General features: G+C 36.7%; 1 long non-coding RNA gene across 1 annotated transcript; it reads right to left on the bottom strand.

Moving 5' to 3' along the window:
- Positions 1-804: 804 nt before the first annotated feature.
- Positions 805-11,388, bottom strand: LOC102010449. The gene is made up of 3 exons (XR_259676.1): positions 11,262-11,388; positions 2,500-2,607; positions 805-875 (listed from the first exon to the last, which is right to left on the bottom strand). It is a non-coding gene; the product is annotated as an uncharacterized LOC102010449 (long non-coding RNA).
- Positions 11,389-13,038: the final 1,650 nt, after the last annotated feature.

Genomic DNA, 13,038 nt, shown 5'->3' with positions numbered 1-13,038 from the left:
TAAGTTCAAGATTAGAATCCATTCACTACCAACCCATAATTTCAGACTACATCTTTTATTTTCATTCCCCCCCCCTCAGGCAGGAATTCAAATAAATGGGAAAGAGGGAAAGAGCCACAAAGAAATCATAGATAAAGGGAGTTCTGATAATACCATCATGCCACATGAAAAGGTCAAATGGTACTCTGTAATAGGCTGCAATCTGAACAACCCTAGCCATGAAATATTGGGCAATTTTCTAACCTTTTTAGGTGTAGCTGCAAGTGCTTTGATTCTTGTGACAGTCTGTATCTATATTTGAAACTAAAAGAAAAAGACAAATATGTTTCTAGGTACTCTGGCCTCGTGGTAGCAAATATAACTTCTGGGCATGTACAGTGGACATTGGTGGCTGCTCACTCTTTTGCTCATTTGCTTTGTTTTTCTGTCAAATATCAAAAACTGGGGCTGTTCCATCTCAGTTTATCCTGGTAGGAGACCCTATCTACCTCTGGTATAAGCAAGTAAGACACACATATTCCAACCTCCTTGCTACTAGGTCATAAGAACTGAGCTTGAACAATCTAATGCTTGTACCCTGAGTTTTTAGTAAAGACCTAGAGATATAAGCAACCAGAAATGAAGAATATATTCTGGAGGTGGAGGCAGCAATGGCAGCAGAATCTTCCACTTTGCAAACAGAAAAATCAGGGATGGCATCCTCGATGCAGTGCCAGCAGCAGTGCCAGCTGTAGGACCCAGCACTCCACAGAGAACTCAGTGGCATCTTCCCAATCTGACACCTAGCATGGTCTTAGCTGTGGTGGTGGCTGCTGCCTGCTCCCCCTTGTCGCTGTCCATGTCCTGATCCTGGATCTCCAGGATTCCCCGCAATTCTGTGAGCACAGAAATATCACTTGAATAAAATCCCTCACTTGCTGCTTAAGTCAGCCAAAGGTAGTTTATTTTGCTTGCAAACACAGACACCAACACATCAAAGAATAACATTAAAATACAGTAAAGAAATGAGACAGGAGGAAACAGCTCCTCATAATTAAACATTTAACTTAAAGTTATTCATGTATAAAAGAGTTGCAATATTTCTCCACTATCACATTTTCACAATTTGTAAAGCAGGATCAAGATGTAGACTGATTTCTTATCCACATCGAACTCTCCATCTTTAGATGTTTCTGTTCTTGTCAGAGATACCATCAATTTCCTCATCACTCAAGTTGAAAAACCCACAATTACTTCATCTCTTCTTCCTTATAGCCATTAACCAGGTACTTCCTATACTCCTTTATAATGACCTCTCAGGGCTCTACCTGGATTCTTCTGAGTGGTCAAACTCAACACAGGCATTTATCACTTCCAACACAAGCCACTGCTCTTGCTTTGTAACTGGAATGCTTGTCTCCAATATATCCTATACCAAATTAATTTTCCCAACACACTGCCTGCAGAATAAAACCTAAACTACTCAGTATGGTGTGTGAGACCCCTTAGGATTTGAAGTCTTCCTATCTTCAATTTTAACCTCTACATGCTTTTATATATTCACTGTAATAGTATCTAACCAAGGAACATATTTTTAAATGTAACATACTGACTTTTAAAATGGAAATCAAAAGGTATAGTACATGCTTGTATAAAGAATATAACTACCTAAAATTTACCAAAAAAATTGCAAGAAGATTTTTATATATCTACAATGTTATAATAACAAATACTAAATGTAATTAGCATGTATAAAATGCTTATTATGTGTTACACTATATTCAAAATACCCTATTGGTGTTGTCTGTATAAATAGTACAGCAACTTTTTAAGGTAGGTGTTATAACCTCATTTACATGTAGACATACTGGAGTTTTGAAAGGCCAAAAGGAAATATTTAAAGTCATTGATCTAATAAACGCAGAGCCAAAATTCCAATCAGAAAATAAATTATTAAATAATTTTATAAATAAGCATATTTTTTCAAAGCAGATTATCACAGGAATAAAACAACTAAATGAATGTATAAGTTATTTTGTAATATATGTTTCAAATTGATCATAGAAGAAATAATACTGTTAGCATTGATTTCCTAATGGACCCTCACAACATCTCATAGTCTGTGTACGTTCTAAGCAAACCCTGTCGTCCTCCACAATAACTCAATAAGCTTCCTAAAAGTGCAGATTTTCAGGTTCCACTTCCACTGAGTCTGGCACAGAACTCAGTACCAGGCATGCTACTAAGTGTCCGTAGCTTGCTGCTGATATGCTAAAACTGGTCTGAAGGTCTAACTTTGAAAAATCTTGAGGCAGGGGTCCTCATCGTAAGACCTGAGTTCTGTGTCTTCTGGTTCTTTCACTCACTTACAGAGTGACTTTGAATAATTATTTTACTAATCCTCAATTGCATTCTCTTTTAGTGAAAGAGAATGGCATAGATGGCCTTGCCCTCTATCACATATCCCATTCCCATTATATTAATCCAGGAAGACAAACACAGGTTCTCTCAGATGCTCACCCTGTGAAACTGAGAGATCCTGCCTGAAGCTCTGTGTCGGGAAGGATTCTGAGGTGCTGTTTCAGGACAGTAGGAAAAATCAGAAGACCACCCAGAGATGTAGGTCATCTGTGTGTGAAAGGGATTAGAAATATGTGAAGTATTCAGGGTATTTGACAATCTCAGCACAGTCACACAGATCTTTTTCCCTCCTTCAAATAGACCATCCCTTTACTCGTTATTGGCCCTCTAATCTGACTGAAATTACACCTCAACTTTTACTTCAAAGGCTCCATAGATAGTTTCTTGTCACCCTTTTCCAAACCCCAATTTTTACATTTCCAATAAGTAGCTGCTTCATTCTGTCTGGTAACACAAGCAGTTTCTTATCTACACTTCTCTCCTTCTCAAAAGAAAGGTTACTGAATTATTGTGAATGCTCAGAGGAATAACAAATGTAAAATGTCTATATGTGATAGGGAAATAATAATTATTTATTGCAGCCTACTCAGCTCTAGAATTCTAGCCTTCTGAGGTGAATGTTGTTAAACTTTGCTGATGGGAGCAATAGACAAGCACACAGGAGATGAAGCTGGGTCTCAGAACCATGGACAGCTCAAGAGACCTCACCGCTTTCCTGGTGCTCTGCACAACCCACAATGTTTTCCAGCCTCACCTCTCTTTTCCTTTCTTTTTTTTCAGAATTTCAAAGCAAGATAATAGGATACTCCGCTCTCTTTAAGAATAAATAAATGGCTCTCTCTTTACACTGGTGGGATCCCCCAGTTTCTGGGATATCTTTGTCTATTCAGAGCCTTTAACATCCTTATCTAACTATCAGAGATTACCACAATACAGCAACCCAATAGAGTCCAGGCTCTGAGTCAGACTACTTGATTTTGATCCTGGTTCCCCAACTTGTCAAAGAAGTATAATCAAAGAAATAACAGAGAAGGTAAGATTCCACACAATGACATTAGGCAAATTGTGGGATACTTACTGCCTCTCTTACCTTCTTAGTTAAATAACTATGGTACTAACTTCATGGAATTTTAATAAGTACAAAAAAGAAACTATGAGAGGAGCACAAAGATGGTAGAGTGGTAAGCAGCAGAGAAAAAGCCTCTGTGAGAGTTGCCATCCAGACACTGAAATATAGCAATGTGAGGAAAGCAAGGAGGGAAGTAGGTACCCTAGACCCAGGAAGGATCTGAAGCATGAATTGAAGCACATAGAGAAAGTGGGGAAACTTCAATGAAGAAGAAGGAGGTAGCTGGCAGTGCATTCTCCCTGAAGTTGCACACATTGCATGACCAGAGTGATTCAAACCTGCAGACACACAGTGACTGCTGGTGATCCCAGAGGTCTCCATGGAGATACACAGTAGTGAAGGGGAGCAGTGGGCATGAAGGACTACACTAGCTGGCAGTAAGTGCTGAGGGCTCAGTCATCCTGTGCAAGACAGCAATTGACCAGGAGTCATCTTGGAGAGGGACCAGCTGAGCTCAAAACTCTGAGCAGCTGCTGGTTCCACTTAGTAGTTCCTAGCAGGGCTCAGGCCCAAGGAAGGTGCCCTGATGGCTGCAGGTTAAGTGAGTCTAGTCTCAGTTAGAAGGTGCAGACTCACTGAGACTAACCACTACCCTGCCAAAAAGCTACTGCTGGCTTTCTGGAATAAATCAACACAGATTAGAACTCTGTCTCCACATGTTGTCTACCAGTGACAGCAGAGACAAACCTGGAAATGGACTTTTTAAACTCTCTCTCTCTCTCTCTCTCTCTCTCTCTCTCTCTCTCATTTGTTGTGGTTTTTGCTTTTCATTTTTCTGTCTTTTCTCTTCTTCATTGTTTGATCTTGTTTTTATATGAGTGTGAAAGCAGTTTCTCATCTCTTTGTGGTTGTGGTTCTGTTCTGTTCTTCTTTTTTTAATCTCTTCCTTCCCTCTTTTCCTGCAGTCTTCTGCACCAGTTCCCCAAAGTTAGTGTGATCCCCCTTTGCCATCCAGCCTTATTTCTAATCTCTCCCTCTTCTTCTACTTCTCTCCCTAACCCCTCTTAAATTTTAGCCCCTGAGGAAAAATGGACATATCTGGTTTGTTTCAGATTTTGTTACATAATCACAAATCTAGTTCATATGGTTAAATGTGGAAAATTAATGCTTACCTCAATTTGTCATTTTCTGGATGTTTGGTGCTGTTGTTATTGCTAATGGTAGCATTTTACTCAAAAATGACATAATTGTTCCAAGCAGCTATTCTTACTGGTATTCCAACATTGAGATTGACTAAGGGTCATAGAAAATACTGTGGCACAGTGCCGAAGAATCGGGGGCTGGGCCAAACAGGCAGCAACTTCCTATTCCCAATAAATTGAAGATGTAGGATCTTGCAACAGACTCAAAATCCAAAAACCAACTACACCTGGAAGATACCTCCAAAAATAGTCATTTCCTAAGGGTTCTAAATACTAGCTATAAAGCAACCCACCATAGACAATTTATAAGCATCACCCCAAGAATTAAACAAAAAAAAGAAAGTGAGAAGACATAAACAAGATGCAAACCCAGACATCCAGTTCACCAAAGGCAATGAAGTGGGACAATCCAAAAGCCACCCACCTGACCTCTCTGAAGTGGTAACAACAAAGAAATTGAATGAGGCTCTAGAAAAATCAAATCAGAAATAATTTCTCAGATAACTACAGAGATGGTGTTCACAATGAAAACCATGCTTAATGACTCTAAAACACATACAAGTAAAAAAAAATAGAGGAGTTTAAGAAAATTGTGAAAGCCATGAATACTCAGCATAGGAAAGAAATGGAATCCATAAGGCAGATTCAAGCAGATATCCAGGAGAATAAAAATTCCATTGAAAGTATCTACAGCATAAGCCAATGTGAGGATAGAATCTCAGATATAGAAGACAGGCTTGTAGCTAGCAATCATGAAAAGAAAGATTTCTTTAAAATACCAAGGGGCCATGAGAAATCAATAAAGCCGCTGTTAGATGAAGCAAAGAAGAATAACTTAAGATTGATTGGAATCAATGAAAAGGCAGGAGATAGCACAAATGATATTTTTTTAAAAAGCTATTCACAAAAATCATGGCAGAAAATTTCCCTGGTAGGGAAAAAGAATTTGACATACAGTTAAGTGAGGCATATAGAACTCCAATTAGCCATGATCAAAAATATCTACAGCCAGGCATATCATACTCAAGATTCCAGAAATTCAACACAAGAATACAATCTTAAAAGCTGTTAGGGAAAAGAAACACATCATCTATAAAGGAAAGCCCATCAGAATCACAGCTGACTTCTCAGCACAAACCCTCAAGTCAAAGAGAGCTTGGAGTAAAGTATTTCAAGCTCTAAAAGAAAAAAAAAACCTTCAGCCCAGATTGATGTATCCTTCAAAACTATCTTTCAAAACTGATGGAGAAATAAAATACTTCCATGACAAAGAACATCTGAGGAAATTTATGACCACCAAATCAGCACTCCAGAATGTTTTAAAAGACATTGTAGAAAGAGATAACAAGGACTACAACTCCATGTACCCCAATAGAAGAAATACACCAGCCAAGGCAAATAATTAAACAGGGAAGAGAAACAGGAGGGGAGGCAATAACAGGAATATAACATGACAAGGATAACTCAATACATATCAGTTATAACCATCAATGTTAATGGTCTCAATTCACCAATCAAAAGACACAGACTGGCAGAATAGATCATGAAGCAAGATCACAATATGCTGCATTAAATTCAAAATGAAATTCCCAGACTGAAAGTCAAAGGATGGAAAACAATACTTCGTGAGACAAGAACTCAGAAAAAAGCAGGGGTAGCTATACTCTTTGCAGACAATGTGAACTTCAAACCAAGAATGATTAAGTGAGACAAAGAAGGTCACTACATACTCGTAAAGGGAAAAATCCAAGAGGAAGAGATAACAATCATAGATATATATGTAACAAATACCAGTGCACCCAACTGTATAAAAGAAATATTAACAGGCATGAAAAATCAAATAAGCACTAATACAACTATATTGGGGATCTCAATACCCCACTGTCACAAAAAGATCAACAGACAAAAAATCAATAATGAAATATTAGAACTGAAATAAACTTTGGAACAAATAGATTTAGGAGATGTCTACAGAGTGTTCCACCCCACAATATCAGCGTACACATTCTTCTCAGTTGCACAAGGAATTTTTTCCAAAATAGACCACATACTAGCTCATAGAACATGGTTAAGTAAATGCAAAGGAATCAAAATTATCCCATGCATATTATCAAATGATAATACAGTGAAATTGGAAATCAATGGCCAAAGAAACCACAGGAATTTCATAAGCATATGGAAAATAAATAGCACCCTCCTGAACAACAAATGAGTCACAGATGAAATTACAGAATAAATGAGACAGCTTCTCATTATATACAGAATAAATGAGACAGCTTCTACAATTAAGATAATGATAGTAAAACATACTCAAACTTATGGCACGCAATGAAAGCAGTCCTATGAGGGAAATTTATAGCAGTGAATATCCATATCAGGAAAACAGAGCAAGCACAAACAAAAAACTTAAGAGTGAACCTCAAACTTCTAGAAAAAGAAAAGCAGGCTAAGCCAAAAGCTTGTACAAGGGAGAAAATTATAAAGATCAGAGAAGAAATTAATGCAATGGAGACTAAGAAAACAATACAAAGAATCAATGAATTGAAGAGTTGGTTCTTTGAAAGATTAAATAAAATTGACAGGGCCTTCTCCAACCTTATCAAAAAAAGAAAGAAAAGACACAAATCTATGCAGTTAGGAATGAAAAGAGTGAAATCACAACAGACCCTGCAGAAATCCAGAAGATCATCTATATCTACTTGGAGAACTTGTATTCTAATAAAATAGGAAATGCAGAAGAAATGAACAGACTCCTAGGTACATATGAATTACCAAAGCTGAATCAAGAAGATATAAAAATCTTAAGTAAACCAATATCGATCAATGAAATCAAAGATGCAATTAAAAACTTACCAACAAAGAAAAGCCCAGGCCCTGATGGATTGACTGCTGAATTCTACAAAAATTTAGAGAGACCTAATACCACTACTTCTCAAACTCTTTAATGAAATTGAAAGATAAACTGTACTCTAAAATTCATTCCTGCAACCAAACATTACTCTGATACCAAAATCTGAGAAGGATCCAGCTAAGAAAGAGAACTACAGGCCAATCTCCCTAATGAACATAGATGCAAAAATTCTCAATAAGATACTGGCAAATAGAACATAGCAAATCATCAAGAAGATTATACACCATGACCAAGTGGGATTCATCCCAGGGATGCAGGAATGTTTCAACATACATAAATCTATAAATATAATGTACCATATTAAAGAGTCAAGGACAAACACCACATGATCATCTCAATAGATGCAGAAAAAGCTTTTGATAAAGTCCAGAACCTATTTATGATAAAAACCTTACAGAAAATTGGAATAGATGGTCTATATCTCAATCTGCTAAAAGCCATCCATGATAAACCAATAGCCAAAATCATACTAAATGGAAAAAAAACTGAAAGCTTTCATTCTAAAGTCAGTAATTTGTTATGTACCTTTCCATTCTATCATGCCCTGTAATACTCAGAATATTGAAGTGGAATTCAATTTAAATTTTTAATTCAACAAAAATTTTCTATTTATTTAGAAAATAAATTTCCTTTATTTTCTAAAAAAATAAAATAAAATAAAATCAGGAACAAGATAAGGATGTCCACTGTCTCTACTCCTATTCAACATAGTCCAAGAAACTTTAGCCAGAGCAGCTAGGCAAGAGAAAGAAATAAGAGGAATAACAATAAGAAAGGAAAAAGTTGAATTATCATTATTTGCAGATGACATGATACTCTACATAGAAGACTCCCAAAAACTCACTAAAAAAATGCTACAATTAATAAACAAATTCAGTAGTGTAGCTGATACAAAGTCAACACTTAAAATCAATAGCCTTCCAGTATGCAAATAATAAACTCAGAGAGAAAACTAGGGAAACATCTTTCACAACAGTATCCAAAAAATGAAATACCTAGGAATCAATCTAACAAGGAAAGTAAAAGATGTCTACATTGAAAACTGCACTACTCTGAAAAAGATTAAAGAGGATATCAGACAATGGAAACTCATAAGTAAAATAAACCAGACATAAATGTATAAACATCATATTATCTCTGTAATGTGAGAAGATAAAAGCAAAAGGAAAGTTGTATATTTATATATAAAGGATAGATAAATATATACATATTTATATATATGTATATTTATATATAAAGGATAGTTAAAATAGTTTTACTACTAATTTCTCTTAGTTCATTGAAAAGATAGATTTGTGCTAATATTGGTTGGACAATTAAATGTTGATACCTTGTACTCTGAGTAACTAATTTAAAGATAACAATATGCAATATATTAACCATTGTTACCCTGCTGTCACATTGCTTTGGAATTTTGTTTTTGGGGGTTTCTTCTTTCAAATAAAAATAAAAAAAGAAAATGGAAAGATATCCCTTGCTCTTCGGTAGAAAGAACCAATATAGTGAAAATGGCCATACTTCCAAAAGTGTTATATGTATTTAATGCAATTCTGATCAAAATTCCAATAACATATCTCACAGAACTAGAGAAAACAATCCTAAAACTTATCTGGAACCAAAAGAGACCTAGAATAGCAAAGGCAATTCTAGATAACAAAGGCAAGACGGGGGCATCACAATCTTTGACTTGAAATTATACTATAAGGCTACTGTGATAAGAACAGCATGGTATTGGCAAAAAAACAGACCAAAGATCAATGGAACAAATTAGAAGATGCAGAAACAACTACAGACATACTCAGCCACCTTATCTTTGACAAAGTTCCAAACATATTCACTGGAAGAAAGATAGCCTCTTTAATAAATGGTGCTGGAAAAACTGGTTTGCATACTGGTTTGAATATTAAAATTGGATCCATATCTTTCAACATGCACTAAACTAAATTTGAAATGGATCAAAGATCTAAATATTAAAACAAAAACATTAAATCAGCTGAAAGAATAGGTAAAACTCTGGAAAACATTGGTATAGGCAAAGATGGATAAAACCCTGATTTCACAGGAACTATCACAAAGAATCAACAACTGGGATCTCATCTTATTAAGAAGCTTTTGTACAGCAAGAGAAACCACCAACAGAGTGAAGAGACAGCCTACAGTGTGGAAAAAATGTTTGGTCACTGTTCCTCAGACAAAGGATTACTATTGAGGACATATAAATAACTCAAAAAAATCAGACCTGCCAAATCTAAAGACCCAATCCAAAAATGGGCATGTGAGATGAACACACACTTCTCAAACGAAGAAATACAAACAGCAAAAAATATATGAAAAAATGTTCAACATCGTTGATCATTTGAGAGATGCAAATTAAAACAACACTGAGATCCTATCTCATGCCAGAAAGAATGGCTGCTATCAAGAAATCAACCAATAATGAATGCTGGTGGGGCAGTGGGGAAAAAGAACATTTCTCCACTGTTGGTGAGAGTGTAGACTGGTGCAGCCACTATGGAAATCAGTGTGGAGATTCCTCAAAAAACTAGGATTGGAGGTCCCATTTGACACAGCTATTCCTCTTCTGGGGATCTTCCCAGAAGAATTAAAAACATCATACCAATATATGTGCACCCATATTTATAGCAGCACAATTTGTGATAGCTAGATCTTGGAAACAACCCAAATGCCCAATTTGAGACTTTTATGGGTGAATAGATGCAACTCCAAACCATATTCATAAGTGAAGTAAATCAGACTCGCATGTATAAACAGCATATTGTCTCCCTAGTATAAGAAACTCAAAGAATAAATAAGATCCAACATGTACAATAGATATTGCACATTGGGAAGAAACTGTTCAAAAGGAAAGAGAAACTAGGATGAGGAAAGGAGAAAAGAAGGAAAGGAAAAGCAAAAAAAAAAAAAAAAAAAAAAAAAAAAAAAAAAAAAAAATATATATGCACACATGCAAGATAGTTAAGATCATTATACTGCTAATTTCTCTTAGTTCCTTGAAAAAAAAGGTTTGTGCTAATCTTGTTTGCACAATTAAATGCCTATATCTGAATAACTAATTTAAAGATAACAATACACAATGCATTAACCATTGTTACTCTCCTATTATCTTGTTTTGAAATTTTATTTTACTTCTTTTCTCTTTAATATATTTTTTTAAAAAGGATTGTTTACATATAACTGCTCAGAAAAGGCTGCTATGTCCTAGCACTCAGTGAGTATCACTGACAGCTATTAGAAGCTATGAGGACACAAGATTGTTTCTATACTGGCACTGCCACAGACTCATGTGACCTCAGGAAAGACCTTTTATTTCCTCAACTATGAAACAAGAGAGTTGGGTAGAGCAGATACTCTCCTGCATAAGAGCCACAACATCTGAAATGGTCTTTCTTATATCCCAATAAATGTTTCTCTCAATAAATTCTGTCTCTCTGTGCATCATCCTTGCATTCAGCCTGGGGATGCTGGGCATAAAAACTCTAGCTCCTCAGCTCTAGTTTCCCAAGTTTATTGTCCTGAAAACTAGATAACTCAGAAAAAGCATACAGCTTTCAGTATCCCTCCAGTCCAGACTTTGAGAGCCTTCCTCTCATCTAATTGCAATGCTAACACTCACTCAGGAACAAGAGGCTCTCAGAAAAGGAAAAGAGACAAGAGGTACCAGCATTTCCAGGCCACTGCTTTGCTCACTGCTGTCCAACACAATCCTCTTTAGTATCTGTAGCTGTTCATTTCAATGCCCCAAATTTTGCTTCAGGTGTTTGGATGGCTTGCATATTGCCATTTCATGCTGCACCTTTCTTCCTTAAGGTTCCTGAAACAAATCCATGCAGCTCTGAGTCCCTCCTTGCAGACCGGCTTATGAGTCCTCTCTTTAATCCCCAGCATCTTTGCAAAAGTGCTTTTAGAAGTGTCATGAACCCAAACATCTTCCTGGACAGTTGCAGTTTCCTACACAAGATCATGACCTTAAATCTCAAAACCGCGGTATAACCTGTTATAAATAGCAGGGGCTTTCAGTCCAACATAAGGCTCTGGTAGACTGTTCCAAATTCAAGTTCAACATCTTCCAGTGTGTGAAATTAAAATCAGAAAACATCCTAAAAGCCTGAGCATTTCTGTTTCTTGTGATCTACAGTACTAACTCTTCCCCTGCATCTTTGGTATTATTGCTGTAAGATCATTGCTTTTAAGGTTCTAAATCTGTGTTTTTAGGACTCCTGGGGCAACTTGCTCACATCTTAGCCTTAGTGACTAGTAGACAATAAGTACTTGTAGTATAATGCATTATTCTCCAATAATTTTCATTTTCTCCTCTTCGTTCCCACAAGAAGAATATCTATCCCCGTTCCATTGACGTTGGCTTTGCCAGGTTTCTTTGCTCCGCTTAACAGGATGCTAGTAAATGCAATGCAGCACAGGTAGAAAATGTGTTCATGCAGTTAGACCTACTCACTTGGACCTCTGCCGTAGCCATGACAAAGTTTATGGTCCCAGAAGGAGTTCGAGAAGTGTGGTGAGCAGGGCTCAACTGCTCTGGCTGGGCTCAGTTTAGATCAGCCCCTTTCCACTCAATCCAATGCATGAGCTAAAGAAAAGCCTATAAGTGCCTGCCACTGTGATCTCAAAGTCATTTCTAACATCATAGCGATAGCAAACCAATCAATGAGGACACAAATTATCAAGTATTAGGACTGCAGGATTGTCATACAGCAATTCTTTATCTCCTAGGGAGTAACAAGAGAGAAACTAGGTCTTTATCACTAAAAAATACCCTAATACCTGTTCCTTCTCCTGTGGAAACAATGACATAAGAGCACATGGACACATGTGAAAGTTAAAAGACATAACCTATAAACTGTTATAACTTAACACCAGTTTAAGTAAAGTACAAAATTTTCCAATTTTCTTTTATAATCTTTTTCCTTCCCTGACCTTGTCTCCATCCCATAGATCAGAAAATTCCCCCTTTTCAGAACAACTGGGCTGTCCTGAAGTCACACTGGGCTGGGGAAAAAAATCTAATCCCTGCTGTAATAAAATGCTTTATAAGAACCAAGAACTCCCAATAAGCATATAATTGAACTTGTTTTTACTGCTGTGGTAGAACTGGACTGAAAATTAAAAATTCATTACCGAGTGCAGTTTACAGAAGCTATGTTTCAGCTCCTTGGAAAAGGTTCCCAATTCACTCAATTTAGCAAACATAAGAACACAAAAATTATCAAACCAGGTCAGATCCCTAGTACCCTTCAGCACAGAGTTCTGACAGTGGAAAACAGCAAAGTTGCCCTTGCTGAAAAGTTAGGCTGCAAGCAAAAGACCCCTGATAGCCCTTAATAAATCATCCTGGACCTGTCATTCAAGTTAGCTTATGAGAGCAGTAACAAGTACCAGACTTGCCCTATACTGCAAAAATATATAAAAACAGACAAATA

Source organism: Chinchilla lanigera, unplaced genomic scaffold (genome assembly GCF_000276665.1).
Source record: "Chinchilla lanigera isolate Chin_1 unplaced genomic scaffold, ChiLan1.0 scaffold00007, whole genome shotgun sequence".
Classification (NCBI taxonomy): domain Eukaryota; kingdom Metazoa; phylum Chordata; class Mammalia; order Rodentia; family Chinchillidae; genus Chinchilla; species Chinchilla lanigera.
Note: the sequence above shows the minus strand (reverse complement) of the source record. Positions and strands in the feature narration are given on the sequence as shown.